The sequence below is a fragment of the Dipodomys spectabilis genome, unplaced genomic scaffold (genome assembly GCF_019054845.1).
Source record: "Dipodomys spectabilis isolate Male_0828 unplaced genomic scaffold, ASM1905484v1 ptg000003l, whole genome shotgun sequence".
NCBI classification, from domain to species: Eukaryota; Metazoa; Chordata; class Mammalia; order Rodentia; family Heteromyidae; genus Dipodomys; species Dipodomys spectabilis.
In genome coordinates, this window is record NW_024870680.1 from 18403138 (window position 1) to 18419742 (window position 16605).

The window sequence follows — 16605 nt, forward strand, 5'->3', positions numbered from 1 at the left end:
GGGAGGATATTCTTAGGAGAGGATCACAAAGGTGCAATAGCTATGTGCACATGATCATATAAAATAATATTCATTGGAATGAACTCCAGGAAATGGAAACATGAGTTTGTTTTTCTTTGTTGCTGTTTTTGTTTTCTTTTTATTTTGTCTTGTTTGTTCATTTATCTGTCTTTTGGAGGGTAAGGGGGCTGAGACAAAGGGTGACCAAATGCAGTAGTAATACACACTAGGCACTAAGTTGAAATTGAACTATACAATTTGTGAGTGGGGACAGGAAGGAAAAACTGGGAGAGAGCAAGGGAATGGGTGACATTGTTCACAAGAAATGTACTCATTACCTGGCTTATGTAATTGTAACCCCTCTATACATCACCTCTACAATAACAATTTTTTAAGAATTTAAAACAAATTTGTTATTACCCGAGATATCAATAAAAAGCTGAGTCCAAATTCATTCACTTTGAATTCTTTTTATTTTTTTATTATTTCCAAAGGAATTGTTTATTTCTCTATTCTTTATTAACACCACCAAAGGTGGGGGAGGGCAACAGATCTTACAACCTCCTCAGTAAGTTCTGGATTCCCTGCTTGATTTCCTTGGTTCTCACACCATACACAATGGGGTTCAGGGCTGGGGGCGGGGGGTGGGGAAATGGGACCAGGTGGTACAGGATGTTGAGCAGAATGGGAACATCTGGAGGAATTCTCTCCCTGGCCAGGTTAGTGATGACCAGAACCAGCAGCACTGTGCTGAAGAAGAGGATGAGGATGAAGTGGGACCCATATGTGCTCAGGGCCTTGGTCACCGCCCCTCAACCTTGATCCTTAGCACAACTCTCAAGATGAAGGAGTAAGAGATCACAATAAGGATGAAGTCAGACTCCAGCAGCGTCCAATCTGCCACAGACTGGTAGAGCCAATTGAAGATGATGTTGTTGCAAGAGAGTCTGGACACAGACAGGTTGGTGCAGATGCAGTTCTCAATGGGTGTTCCGTGCATAGTATCTTAGTCTGGCAGAAAGGATGGGAGATAAATGTCGGACTATCACAAAAACAGAAGCCCTGGCCACAAATTGATCCGTGATGATGGAAAGGTAGCGAAGAGGGTGGCAGATGGCCACATAGCGGTCATAGGCCATGACCATGAACATGCAGGATTCCATGGTGAGGAAACTGTTCATGATGAACATCTGCAGGAAGCAAGCAGAGAAGCCAATGGACTTGTTGCCAAACCAGAAGTTGTCTAAGACCTTGGGGATGACGGCGAGGCAGAGCATCATGTCCAGCAGAGAGAGGAGGCTCAGCAGGTAGTACATGGGCTGGTGCAGAGAAGCATCCAAGCAGATGGTGAGGAGGAGGGTGATGTTGGCCCCCATGGCCAGCAGGAAGAGGAGGCTGAAGGGCAAGGACAGCCAGTGTTGCCAACTCTGGTCGTTAGGGAAGCAGATGAGTGGAGATGTTGCTGGAATTCATCTGGAAATCTAGAACAAATTATAATGAAAATGGAAGTATATGAGCACCAAACATATGTGATCTACATGTCATAGAACTTAATTTCTTTTGGGCCTTGAATCTGTCCCAGTGCAGTTAAAAAATCATCAACCCTTTTTATGGGCATGTGGTTCTTTGTGCCAGCACTATTCTAAATGCTTCATGTTAGTTAGCTCATTTCATCCTTTTTTTTTTTTTTTTTTTATTGTAAAGCTACTATACAGAGGGTTACAGTTACATGAGTGAGGTAATGAGTACACTTCCTCTTGAACATTGTTACCCCCTCCATTGTTTTCCCCCTACCATCCCCTTCCTCCCTCCCTTCCCCCTGGAGCAAATTGTCTACCACAGTCTGTAATATATAACAGTGTTCATATGTTATATACCATATTTGTGATCGGCAGCATGGGGATATTTAGTAGTGGTTCAACCAGATGAGCGGGAGTTCTTTGTTTCTTAAGTCCTGTTAGTTTTGTCGTATCACCTAACCTTTTGGATTTAGCATCCACTTATCAGGGAGACCATGTACGTTTGTCTCTTCGTTCTTGGCTTACCTTGCTCAACATGATTCCTTCTAGCTCCATCCATTTCCCTGCAAATGCCATTATTTTGTCATTTCTAATGGCTGCATAATATTCCATTGTGTATAGATACCACAATTTTTGGATCCATTCATCTGTGGTGGGGCATCTAGGTTGTTTCCATATCCTAGCTATTGCAAACAGTGCTGCAATAAACATGGAGGTGCACGTGTCCTTGTATATTGGTTCCTGTTGTTCAGGGTAGATGCCTAGAAGTGGTATGACTGGGTCGTAAGGGAGGTCAATCTTTAGCTTTCTAAGGACCCTCCAGACTGCTTTCCAAAGTGGTTGTATAAGTGTACATTCCCACCAGCAGTGTAATAGGGTTCCTCTTTCTCCACATCCCCTCCAGCATTTGTCGTTGGCTGATTTGTGGATGTGGGACATTCTGACTGGGGTAAGGTGGTATCTCAGGGTTGTCTTTATTTGCATTTCCTTCACCACCAGGGATGATGAACATTTCCTCATGTGTTTCTTTGCCATTTTTATTTCTTCATTTGAGAAGTCCCTCTTTAGTTCCCTTGCCCATTTAGTAATTGGTTTGTTAGGTTTGGGAGGGATTAGTTTCTTGAGTTCCCTGTATATACAGGATGTTAACCCCTTGTCTGATATATTGCTGGTAAATATTTTTTCCCAATTAGTTGGTTGTCTTTCTAGCTTAGTTGCGATAGATTTAGCTGTGCAGAAGCTTTTTATTTTAAGGTAGTCCCATTTGTCGAGTCTCTCTCCAACTTGTTGTGACCCTGGGACTCTGTTCAGGAAGTTCCTTCCTGTGCCTATTAGTTCAAGTGTCTCTCCTACTCTGTCCTGCAGTAGTTTCAGAGATTCAGGTTTAATGCTAAGGTCTTTAATCCATTTTGAGTTGATGTTGGTGCATGGTGATAGGCTGGGGTCCACTTTTAGTTTTCTGCATGTGGCTGCCCAGTTTTCCCAGCACCAGCGGTTGAAGAGGCTGTGTTTCTTCCATTGTATGTCTTTGGCTCCTTTGTCGAATATCAGCTGGCTGTAGGCCTGTGGATTTATATCTGGATCTTCTATTCTGTTCCATTGGTCTTCGGGTCTGTTTTTGTGCCAGTACCATGCTGTCTTTGTTATTATAGCTCTGTAGTAGAGTTTGAAGTTCGGCATGGATAGCCCTCCCATATTGTCTTTATCCCCTAGAATTGTTTTGGCTATTCTAGGTCTTTTGTTGTTCCATATAAATTTTTGGACTGTTTTCTGTATTTCAGTGATGTACGTCATTGGGATTTTAATAGGAATTGCATTGAATTTGTATATTAGTTTTGGAAGTATCACCATCTTTACTATATTAAGTCGGCCTATCCAGGAGCATGGGAGGTCTTTCCATTTCCTAGTGTCTTCTGCAATTTCTTTCTTTAACTTTTTATAGTTCTCATTAAATAGTTCTTTTACATCTTTGGTTAGGTTAATTCCTAAATATTTTATTTTGGGGAGGTTATTGTGAATGGGGTTGCTCCCTTTATTTCCCTCTCTTCCTGTACGTTATCAGTGTATAGGAAGGCAACTGATTTTTGTGGGTTTATTTTGTATCCTGCTATTTTGCCGAAGTGACTTATGATTTCTAAAAGTTTGGGGATGGAGTTTTTGGGATCGTGGAGGTATAGTATCATGTCGTCTGCAAAAAGGGATAGTTTAACTTCTTCTTTCCCTATGTGGATCCCTTTAATGTCTTTTTCTTGCCTTATTGCCCTGGCTAAGGGTTCTAGGACTATGTTGAAGAGGAGTGGAGACAGTGGGCATCCTTGCCTTGTTCCTGTTTTTAGGAGGATTGGTTGTAGCTTTTCCCCATTAAGTATAATATTGGCTATTGGTCTGTCATAAATGGCTTTTATTGTTTTTAGAAATGTTCCTTCTATTCCTATTTTCTCCAGAGCTTTTAGCATGAATGAATGTTGAATTTTATCAAAGGCCTTTTCTGCATCTGTGGCGATAATCATGTGATTCTTGACCTTGGCTCTGTTGATATGCTGGATTACATTTATTGACTTACGTATGTTAAACCATCCCTGTGTCTCTGGGATGAAGCCTACCTGATCATAGTGTATTATTTTTTTTATGTGTTTCTGGATTCTGTTAGCTAGAATCTTGTTAAGGATCTTTGCATCTGTGTTCATCAAGGAAATTGGCCTGTAATTCTCCTTTTTGGTTGGGTCTTTGCCTGGTTTGGGGATGAGTGTGATATTGGCTTCGTAGAATGAGTTTGGGATAGCTCCCTCCTTCTCTGTTTCTCTGAAGAGCTTGAGGAGTATGGGTATTAGTTCTTCTTTAAAGGTCTTATAGAATTCTGCTGTGAATCCATCTGGTCCTGGGCTTTTTTTTTGTTGGAAGACTTTTGATAGCTTCCTGTATCTCATTATAGGATATTGGCTTATTTAACTGGTTAACTTCTTCTTTGCTCAGTTTGGGTAACTTGTATTTCTCTAAAAATGCATGCATTTCCACCAGATTTTCTTCCTTTAGAGAGTATAGCTTTTGAAAGTAGTCTGTTAGAATTGTTTGGATATCTTGGGTACGTGTTGTGATGTTTCCCGTGGCATCCCTAATCCTATTAATATGGGTTTCCTCTCTTCCTTTTTTAATTAATCTTGCCAACGGGCCATCAATTTTGTTTATTTTTTCAAAGAACCAGCTTTTTGTTTGGTTTATTTTGGTTATGGTTTTCTGATTTTCTAATTGGTTAATCTCTGCTCTCAATTTGGTTATCTGGCTTCGTCTAGTAGCTTTAGGTCCCATTTTTTCTTGTTTTTCTAGCTGTTTTAGTTGCAACATGAGATTATTTACTTGGTCTGTCTCCATTCTCTTGATGTGGGCATTGAGGGCAATAAATTTGCCCTTCAGGACTGCTTTTGCTGTGTCCCACAAGTTTCTTTGTGAGGTGTTTTCATTTTCATTGAGTTGTAGGAAATGCTTTATTTCTTCTCTGATCTCTTCTGTTACCCAGGCCTTGTTAAGGAGTGTGCTGTTCATTTTCCATGTATTAGAGAAATTTCTGCGGTATGCTTTGTTATTGAGAGCTAGCTTGATTCCACTGTGGTCAGATAGGATACAGGGGATTATGTCGATCCCTTTGTATTTGCTAAGTTCCTTGCATGAACTATGATATGGTCTATTTTGGAGAAAGTTCCATGAGCTGCTGAGAAGAATGTGTACTGTGTTGTTTTAGGGTGAAATACTCGGTAGATGTCAGTTAATTCCGCTTGAAGTATGGCCTCACTTAATTCGGTAGCTTCTTTGCCAATCCTCTGGTTGGTAGACCTGTCCTTTGGTGAGAGTGGCGTGTTAAAGTCTCCTAGTATTATCGTATTGGGATCTATTTTATTCTGTAAGTTTGAGAGCATTTGTTTAACATATCTGGGTGCACCGATATTTGGGGCATATAAGTTGATGATGGTTATATCCTCCTCTTGGATTGTTCCCTTTATTAATATGTAGTGTCCGTCCTTGTCTTTCTGTACTGATTTTAATGAAAAGTTTATTTTGTCAGATATCAGGATAGCTACACCTGCTTTCTAATTGGGGGAATTTGATTGGTAGATCCTTTTCCACCCCTTCACTCTGAGTTTGTTTGTATGTTTGGCTGAGAGGTGGGTCTCCTGAAGGCAACAGATGGATGGGTCTTGTTTTCTGATCCAGTCCTCAGTTCGTTTTCTTTTAATTGGCGAATTCAGCCCATTTATATTAAGAGAAAGTATAGAGAGATGCATTGTTGTCCCTGCCATTCCGTTTTCCTAAGTTTTTCTTCTTTCCTTTCCTCCTGTGCTTGCTCAGTTAGACTTTGAGTAATGCCTGTTTGGGGCAGGTCCCAGTTCCTGGTTGCTTTCTTCAGGTTGTGTCCCCCCTCTTAGAATTCTTTGTAATGCTGGCTTAATGTTTATGTATTCATTTAGTTTTTCTTTGCTATTAAAAGTTTTCAGTTCTCCATCGAATGTGAATGCTAGCTTTGCCGGGTATATCAGTCTGGGTTGGCAGTTATTGGCTCTCAGGGCTCGTATGGTGCTTTCCCAGGCTTTTCTTGCATTCATTGTTTGTGTGGAGAGATCTGCAGTGATTCTAATTTTTTTCCCGTTGTAGTATAGCTCCTTCTTCATTTTTGCTGCATGCAGGATTGTTTCCTTATTATTCAGATCCATCATTTTTACTATAATGTGTCTAGAAGTGTTTCTCCTGGGATCTTGCTTGTTGGGTGTTCGATAAGCTTTTGTGATGTAGTTAAGATGGTCGTTTTTGAGGTGGGGAAAATTTTCATTGACTATCTTGTTAAATAGGTGTTGCATTCCCTTGCTCTGGAATTCCTCACCTTCGTCCACTCCGATTATGCGAAGGTTAAATTTTTTAGCATTATCTGCTTGCTCTTGAATTTCCCTTTGGTTTAATTTGAGTGATTTTTCCATATCTGTCACTTTTTGGTCCAGTTGGTGTATTCTGTCTTCTGTATCTGACACTCTACCTTCCATTTCATTCACTCTGTTGACCGTGGCTTCTATTGTGGTTTGCATGGTGGAAATGGATCCCTTTATGGATTCAATGTTGGTTCTCAGAGTACTGATCTCACCTCTCAATGAGGTGAGATCAGTATGCATTACCTCTAATTTGGTGTTTATCTCACTTCTTACTGAGGTTTGTGCAGCTTCTATTTGCATCCAACTTTTGTTTGATATCCTGTATATCTTTTGATAGTTCATCCTTGTGCTCTTTCAATTTCTGATCCATTTCTCGCTTTATTTCTTGAGTCATTGCCTCCAGCAACCCTTGGATGTAGCTTTTGTCTTCCATTCCTGCTTTGCTCCCACTGGGGCTCTCCCCTGCGTGGCTGCTGGCTTTTGAGGTGAGCTTGCTGTCCTGGGTAGTGGTAAACCTTGTGATTTTTCTCTGTGATTTTCGCATGGGGGTTCAGGAGACTGCTCTTCAATCTTGTTTTGGTGTGTCTGTCTTTGCTTGGTTGCTGATTCTGTATTGGTAGAGAGAGTCTGTGCCTGATCTGGATTTTGTTGGGAGCCTATTTCCAGCTGCTATTCTGACTTACTTAGGATTCTCAGCTCTCTGCTGTAGATTGCTGGCAATTCCCGCCTTTGGAAGGGTTGAGCAGCCTAGACTGCTTGTGTTTGCTCCTGCAGGTGCTCTTGGGAAGATCAGATGCTCTGGATGCACTCTCCCAAATACTGGAGTCTGCTATGGGCTCCTGATGTGTTTTTGTTTGTTTGTTTTGGGCTGGTTGTGGGCTTGAACTCTAGGTTTGGGTGCTGTCCCTCAGCTCTTCAGCTCAAGGCTGGCACCCTACCATTTGAGCCACAGCCCCACTTCTGACCCTTTTTGCTTTGTTCAGGCGCCGGTCCCCGGGCCTGGTTCCGGCCCCAGCCTGGAGCGCACTCGTTAGGCCTGTGCTAATGTGTATACCACCTAGGTTATGCAGCCTGGAGGACACAGTTCAAATTTCTTCTACTGTTGGTAGTCTTGACCCAGGGGCACTGTTCCTGGCTTGGGCATTTAAGCTCCCTTCCAGGGGCACTCTTGCTCTGGCCTGGCCAGCAGAGTGTGCTCCACCGGCTGGTGGAGCTCTGGAACAGTTCCCAGTTTTAGTGGGTCCTGTGGTCCGGGTGTTGGGGTAGGGAGTCTAGGTCAGGGTCTGGGGATTCCCTCCAGCTCTGGTCTCCCTTGATGGATTCACTGTCCCCTGTGGGGTACTCACCCTGTAGGTCGTCAGTTGTTGTTGCAATCCGAGTTCAGTTGGGGTGGTTGCGGGCTGGGTTGGGCGGCCCCCGCCGGGTGGTTGTGATCGCGATTGGGCGGGTGTTCTGCGGACAGGTCCCTTTGTGGCACTGCTGGTGCCGGGCGGCTTTGGCGGGATGGAGCCTCTCCGCTCCGGTGGAGAGTGAGGGGTGGGGGTGGGATCTTTGTGGAGACTCCCGGCTGGTAGGTTTCCTGTTCCTGGCCATCCGCTGTTCTGCAATCCGGTACCTGGTGATCTGCAAGCAGCCCCCTGTGTCTCTGTGGCTCCGGCAGCCCCCGCCGGGCCGGCTGGCCGGCGGCTTGGCGCACTGCCGCGCGGCCAGTAAAGGTTGGGGGAGGGGTCTTCGCTCTTCTCTGTTCTGAATTTCTTCTTTTCCTCTCTTTCTTTTTTTGTTATTTTCCACCTCTGGTTTTTCTCTGAGTGTTCATCTTTTTGTTGTTGTCGGTCTCTTGGGGAGATTAAGCGTTGGAACTCGAACTCTCTTTTTGGTTGGAGAGAGCTGTGGCATTTCCCTACTGCCCCCGTCGCCATCTTGGTCCCCCCTCCTCATTTCATCCTTTAAAAAATAACTTTGAAGAGTAATTAGTATTGTTATGTTAACTTTACGACAAAAGGAGAGATCAGGGGAAGCAGAATAGTTTGATTATAGGAAATGGTGAAGCCAGCACTGTGGGCCACAGAGTCTGACATTTCTACTCTCAGCTACTATGTTACCAAACTTTGACAGGCACAATTACTTACCTAGTCCTTCCCTTCCTCCTTTCTCCCTCCATTTCTCCTTTCTCCCTTCATGCCTCCCTCCCTCCCTTCCTCCTTCCTTTCCTCATTCGCTGTTTTCCCTTCTTTCAGTATTTAGAAAGGATAGCTACATTGAGAGTTCTGTTTAGCTGACTCCATGTAAGCCCAGAAAAAGCCAGTGACCTGTCTTCAGAATTTGTTGTTTTCATTCTTCAAGAAGTGTTGGGTTAATAGTAGTAAACATGTACTTACTACTTTTTGGACAAGGCAAGGTAGAACAAACCAAAGAAAGATGAATGAAACAAGGTATGCAATCTCACATCATAGTGGTAGTTAGGACTTCCTATTCTTAAGCTTTCATAACTGAAAGGGATGGTGATGAAGAAAAGAAGAAAAAGGCTGGGCATAGTGCCTAATGCTTGTAATCTCCACTATTTGGGAGATGGAAATAGGAGGATCATAGTTCAAGGCAGCCTGAACTGGCATGGTGGCTCACATTTACAATCTTGGCTATGCAAGAGCTCATCATATGAGGATTGTGGTCTGAGGCTAGCACCAAACAAAATATGTTAGCTTGTATCTGGAAGAAAAGTAACCAAAAAAGTGGGGAGGGTTTTGAGAAATTGCTCAAGTAGTAGAATGCTTTCCTAAGAAGCATGAGGAACTGAGTTCAAACCTCAGTTCTGCTAAAAGAAGAAGGCAAGAAAGACAGAAGAAAGAGAGAGAGGAAGGGAAGCAGGGAGGGAGAGAGGGGAGGAAGGAAAAAATGGAGGAAGGAAAAAGGAAGGAAGGAAGGAAGGGAGTCTTTTCAACATTTAGTTTTCTATGTTCTTTGAAAAGAATTCCCAGTAGAGATGAAGAATCTCAAAATTTGCAGAGACCACAATCCTTGCACAAGTTACCTCTAAGAATTTGAACTGGGTAACTTTAAGGAAAGTAATCAGAATAGGTAAGGGTCCCCAAATGTAGACTCAAAGCTGGTTAACTGGTGAGTTTTAGGCAGATATACCTATACAGGAATCCATTAACCTAGGGATCTTTGTTCGGAAAACCCTTCTGCTGTCAGTAATGTCTGTGTTCTCAAGCATCCACTCCACGAAGGTCCTGGAACAACTATAATTAAAACAGTCCTTGTAATTTTGTGTAGTGACCTATAACAACAGTGGATGCTAAGAAACCTTCACTTGGAAGGTTTTTGGATACTGGCTGCCATTATACTCCTCACTATTCAATCTCATCAGTTCAGGTTCACCAATGGAATCTGCAGTGATTCCTGTGTCTGGGCATCAATGTACAGAAAGCATGACCTCTGACAACAGTTCAAAAATACCTGACAAGCAAGGAGAGAATCAAAATCATAACTGACAATCCCAAAGTCCAAGCCCAGCTTTGATTGACTAGAAACAAGAGCAGTCACCTTGCTTCACGGATGAATTTAGACTCAGGGATAAAAAAGGAAGAATTTTAACCCAGTCAGGAAGAGAGCCTTGTTTTCTTTGCCACAGGTCTAAAGCCTATGGAAGTTTTGGGGACTCCGCCACAGCTCTGAGAGAAATCAGAATCATATATCAGAATGATGAGATCCTTGGCAGGCTCTGCATCTACTAATTCTACTTTCTTTCTCTATTCCAGGCTCCTGGACTTCCTGGACACTTCCTCATATCTTTCCTGGCTCTTGAGATTCACCACTGCAGAAGGCTAAACTGCTAATGGTTCTAGATGCCTGGATGCATCTAGGGTCAGATGCTCCACTCTGACTCATCCTTCCCTATTGCTCTTCTGAAGCTGGAGCCTGGACCCTGTGGCCCACTTCCCAGGAGAATAGACTATAAAGTGCCTCATTCAGTAATGGGAGTAAAATGAAGGGGGAAGAGGCAAAGGCACTGGGGAGTCTCAATAATGGAAAGGACAATTTGCAAGCTGAAATAAATCAAATATGGGAAGAAAAATAGTACACAGGCACACTTTATGTGTCTAATATGAATTCATAGAAGCAGAGGGTTACAATAGGGGTTACCATGGGCTGGAGAGTTGGGGGAACCGGCAGATGTTGGCCAAAGAACACAAAGCTTCAGTTACGATGAACAACACAACTGCACTATTCACAATAGCCAAGTTGTGGAAACAGCCCAGATGCCCTAAAATAGATGAATGGATCCAAAACATGAGGTACCTGTTCCCAATGGAATTTTACACAACCATTAGAAAGAATGATATTCTGTGATTTTTCAGGGAAATGGATGGACCCAGAACAAATTGTGTTAAGTGAGGTAAGCCAAGCTCAGAAAGACAAACAGTGCATATTTTATCTCCTATGCCAAAGCTAGATCTAAAATATACCAGGGCATGGTCATTTACACAGGTCTCTAGGTATTCATACACAGTGAGAAAGGAGATACTGTTAGGAGAGGAACAGAAAGACACAATGCCTATGTGCACCTGATCATATAAAGTAGTATTTATCGAAATGAACTCCAGGAAATAGAAACAAAAGGGTTTATTTTGTTTGTTCATTGTTGTTTTTTTCTTTTCTTTTGGCTCTGTTTGTTCATTTATATGTCTTTGAGAGTGTAAGGGGAGGCACATCAATGGAGGGACAAAGGGTGAGCAAATGCACCAATGCTACTTACTGTATTGAAAATGAGCTATGCAACTTGTGGGTGGGGATGGGAGAGGAAAACTGGGAGAAAGCAAGTGAAGGAGTGACATTTTTGAAAGGAAATTTTTTTTTTACTTTACTTATGTAACTAAAACCCCTCTGTGCTCACTTTTATAATAACAATAAAAAAATTTAAAGAAGAACAAGTATAAGAGATCATTATGTACAGTTGAAATTTCATAGAACAGTAGATCTTAAATGTTCTTACCACAAAAAAAGGTGAAGAAATGGATACATTAAGTTAGCTCAACTGTAGACTTCAGTTGGTTATACATATTGATACTAAAACATCACATTGTACATTTTATATATACATGATATTTGTAGTGCTAGGGATCTAATCAAGAAATCTAATGACAACAGATGCTGGAGGAGATGGGGCCAAAAGGGAACCCTACTGCACTGTTGGTGGGAGTGTAAACTTGTTCAACCACTCTGGAAAACAGTGTGAGGGTTCCTCAAAAGACTCCACAAAGAGCTCCCCTATGACCCAGCAATCCCACTTCAAGGCATTTACCCAAATGATCACAAGCAAGGCCATACTAAAGCTACAAGCACAACAATCTTTATCGCAGCATTGTTCACCATAGCTAAGATATGGAACCAACCCAGATGCCCCTCAATAGATGAATGGATCAAGAAAATGTGTTGGGGGGGGGGGGGATTAGGTGGGGAGGGGGAGGCTGGGAAGGGATGTGAAGGGTAAACAAAGGAGGAGGCTGCAATGCTTGATAAGAAATGTACTCATTATCTTGCCCATGTAATTATAACCCCTCTGTACAGTATGTTCACAAAAAATTAAAATTAAAAAAAATACCTTAAGGAAAAATTTAAAAAAAGAAAAAAAAAATGTGGTGTGTGTGTGAATTCTATGCCTCCATCACAAAGAATGACCCATCCCATTTGTTAGGAAATGGAAAGACTTGGAAAAAATTATATTAAATGAAGTAACAGACTCAAAGAAACATAGGTCCCATGGTTTCCCTTATTTGCAATAATTAGTATACATCTAGGATAATTTTACCAGACAAGCAGAAAAGGTCAAAAGCTATGTACATATGACCATATAAGATGATGTTAAGCGAAATGAACCCGAAATATGGACACAAGAGGATGTTGCCATGTGATATTTAATGTACCATGTGATATTTTTGTTTGTTTCTTTTGTATGTTCTTCCCCCTATGGTATAACCCCTGTTGTCACTGTATTTGATTCTGGTGCCCTGTATCTTGTATATATAACTTCAGGGGGGGACAGAGTTGGGGAAGTAGGGAGGGAAGAGATAATACATGGAAAAAAGGAAGGGTAACAATACTCGATAGGAAACATACTCATTGCCTTACTCATGTAACTGTAACCCCTCTGCACAGTATCTTTTTTAATTAATTTTTTATTGTAAAAATGTTGTACAGAGGGGTTACAGTTACATGAGTAGGGTAATGAGTACATTTCACAGCAAGCATTGTTACCTCCTCCTTTATTTTCCCCCTACCATCACTTCCCTCCCCACCTCCCCAACTCCCCCCATCCTCCCACCCTGACACTGTAAAGTTCGTTTTCAAAATAGTGTCCTGTACATCTTGTTGTCACAATGGGTCAGCTTGCATCCCCATTTAAGCGTTCTGCAATATCCCTTCCCCTCCCCAAATTACAAATATATACACACAAGGTGCAGAGCACCAGCATCAAATCCAGTGACAACAGGGGTTATACCATGGGGTGAGAACATACAGTAGAAACAAGAGGATCACATAGTGTATTATAAGTACATTAAAAACACTAGCAAGAAACAAAACAAAACAAAACACCTCTTGTGTCCCTGTCTTGGGGTACATTTTGCTTAACATCTCATATGGTCATATGTACATAGCCTTTGACCTGCGCTGCTTGTCCTAGACATTTACTAGTCACTGCAAACAAGGGAAACCACGGGGCCTATGTTTCTTTGGGCCTGGCTTACTTCACTTAATATAATTTTTTCCAAGTTTTTCCATTTCCTAACAAAAGAGGCAATGTCATTCTTTCTGATGGAAGCATAGAATTCCATTGTGTATATATACCACATTTTCTTGATCCATTCATCTACTGAGGGGCATCTGGGTTGGTTCCATATCTTAGCTATGGTAAATAATTCTGCACAGTATCTCTATAATAAAAAATTATTTCTAAAAAAGACTAGCATTTTAGGGGAAGAGGAAAGAAAAGAAAAGAAAATTTTTGATATTATAAATGCTTGAATAGGGATACAGGCTGACCTGTTGTAACAATGAAATGTACAAGACATTATTTTGAAAATGAACTTTACAACTTCGGTGGGGGGGGGCGGGGAGGGGGGAGAGTAGTTGGGGAGGTGGGGAGGGAAGGGATGGTAGGGGAAAATCAAAGGAGGGGGGTAACAATGCTCGATAAGAAATGTACTCATTACCTTACTCATGTAACTGTAACCCCTCTGTACAGTATTTTTACAATAAAAAAAATCAAAAAATGATATTATGTCAAAGAAAATCCTTTGAGAATGATTTCAGGTACATGAAACTGACCTGATATAAATAGATGAGAAACCCATTAAGATTATTTTTATCTACTGATTTATTTCCATTTTTATTATCTTTAAGTAGAGTCCTGTCCATTCATCTGCCCTTTTCCCCTCTGACACCTCTCCACCTCGTTCAAGTACCTGCTTCCTGGTGTTTCTTTTGTTGAACTTTGACTTTATCTTTCTACAGAAGTACACCGAGTTCTCTCTTAAAGCTAGATTTACCTTATAAACATATAAGTAACGCAGATTTTTTTGAAGCAGCATTGTAGGTCCACTTCCAAAAACTTGGCCAAGACTGAGAATGCCAGGATTGTTATTCTTGCTGATATACACAAGGAGGCACTGTTGTCTTGCTAATAATGGAGAATTTGCGAACTCGTGGATCTTGTTTGGGTTCTGTGGCTGCTCAAGCTTGATATCCCATGCTGGGTCTCTGAGATCACAGTACTCATTTGGTAACAATCGTAAGTTTAGAATATATCCCGAAGCACAAGGGAGTATCAAGATGACAAAATACCTTCAAATACCCTTGTTTTTCTTTTGATCATTGGCCACCAATGTAGATTTCCTCCCCCCCCCCCCCTTTTCTTTATGGTTATTATAAAGGTGATACATAGAAGGGTTACAGTTACATGAGTCAGGTAAAGAGTATCTTTCTTTTTGGACAATGTCACCCAGTCCATTACTCTCTCCCAGCTTTTCCCTACTGTCCTTTTAACATCAACTTAATTCCAAGGAACCTGTTACTCTGCCACTGATTTCTAAGTTTTCTGTGGTACTGAATACACAGTGTTCTGTGGAATCAGATTTGCTTCTTCAAAAGCCTCTGAGTTCTTCAAGCTTATTCCTCTTCAAATGTGCTCACCCTGAAAAGAAGTAAGGAGAGGAAGGCAAGGGAGGAGAGGGCCTGTTGGGATCGGCCTTCTCATGCTCTGAACACAATATCTTCTGGCCCAGCTAGAACATGTGGACTTGTATGAGCAACATTACCTTTCCTAGACTTTCTCAGTTAAACTGATAGTATTCCTGTACCTTTCCAATGTAACATACCTTTCATGGATGCTTTCATGTCTTCAGAGAAGACATTTTTTATGTGAAAACCTCACGGCAAAGGTGTATCCACCATTTAAGACTTAGCTAGTTGAGCTATCTTCCCCTACTTTCACTTTCTCCCCAGACCCCATGTGTGGGCATTCTTGGCCCATCTTGATCCTCTGGGTCCAGCTGCTCCAGCACCTGCACCGGGCTTGATGATTCCATGGGGAATCTGCAAGACACCCCTTTGTCATCACATAGGCTCCAACTGTTAGTGCTCATTTCTTGATTCTTTAACATTGTACAACAGGGGTGGGGGTTAAAAATTTGGGAGCAGGGGGAAAGACTCCTCCTAGATGCTCTGAAATGTGCAAGTGCATATGTGAATGCAAATTTCAAGAGTGAAAATTGATTTGTGGGTTCTAAAGCTGATCTTGACTGTTGAGAGCCCTGCAGGGAGTCTCTGTGCATGATAAGCTTGGCTATCTCGCTGGAACATCTCTCAAGGCTATTTACAGAATCTGGTCTTTGCATCCTGCCCCAAACAAAGACCAGGTAGCTGCTATTGACCACCTTTTCACATTGCCCTAAGCAAGCATCCTGCAGCTGCTATGCCCAATGAAAAAGCTTCCTTATTCTAAGCATATAAATATCCCTGTGTGAAAAATAAAATTTGGCAGCTTGATCAGAATCCTTGTCTTGCTGTCCTTCTTCGTGTCTCTTGTCCCTTCATTCCTTCTCGCTTAGGTTCATTGCCCTGGTTGAAGTCCTGCGGGTCGGGACAACTGGCGCCCAACGTGGGGCACGAGCCTCTGACTGAGGAAGGAACGCCGTCCTCCGGGAAAACTTGGCCAAGTACAGTCCGAGATCGCCTCGACAGACCCCACCGAGAGACAGATCCAGGAGGAGAGTGGGGACGGCGCATGGTGAGTGACCCACTATGGGACAAGCAATTCGTCACATGATCTATTTCTGTCAGACCTCAAGGAGGCCTTCAAGACATGGGGAACATGGGTTAAGAAAAAGGATTTAGAATTATTTTTCTAATTCATAGAGGACTTGTAGGAATCATAGATGCAAAAAGATGGCAAAGAGTAGGAGATTGTTTAACAGATTATGAAACCTTTGGTTCAGAAAAGGTTCCTGCTACGGCCTTTTCCTATTGGAATTTGATTAACGAAGTTTTAAAAGGTTCTCTATTTGATAGTGGAATTTTAAAACTTGTAAAAACAGGAGAGGAGGTTCTCCAACATGCCTCTAGGCCCCCCTCGGCTTGCCCATCAGTTGTATTAGATATGACTGCTGGTCAATTTATTGAAAATCCCTTCCTTTTGTGGCCCAGCCCTTCAAGGGCCCACTACCCCTCCAGATCCAGATGTTTTTTCTCGGGTCGGGATATCTTGACCCAGATGAAAGTTATCCTTGCTAGTCCCAATTCTGTGGTTACACATCAAATGCTCCGTATGGATTTTGTCCCTGGTACGGGTCTTGGGAAATCAGGAGAAGGAATCGTTGAGCCCATCCAAGCTACCCAAAAAACAGATAAACATGGGCTTGGGTATTCTGATTTTTAGTATCGGCCCCTGACCCTCCTGTGCCCCATGCAGATAAAATCATTTGGGAATCCCAAACCCCTGTGTGGGTGGATCAGTGGCCCCTTACCCAAGAAAAATTGGAGGCAGCCTCCATGTTAGTACAGGAACAGTTGGTGGCAGGCCATATAGAGCCATCTACTTCACCATGGAATACTCCTATTTTTGTTATAAAGAAAAAATCAGGCAAATGGCGCCTTTTACAAGATCTAGGTGCCGT

General features: G+C 42.2%; 1 pseudogene; it reads right to left on the reverse strand.

Annotated features, from left to right (window-relative positions):
* Positions 1–554: 554 nt before the first annotated feature.
* Positions 555–15018, reverse strand: LOC122114127 (annotated as a pseudogene).
* Between the last annotated feature and the right edge of the window lie 1587 nt (positions 15019–16605).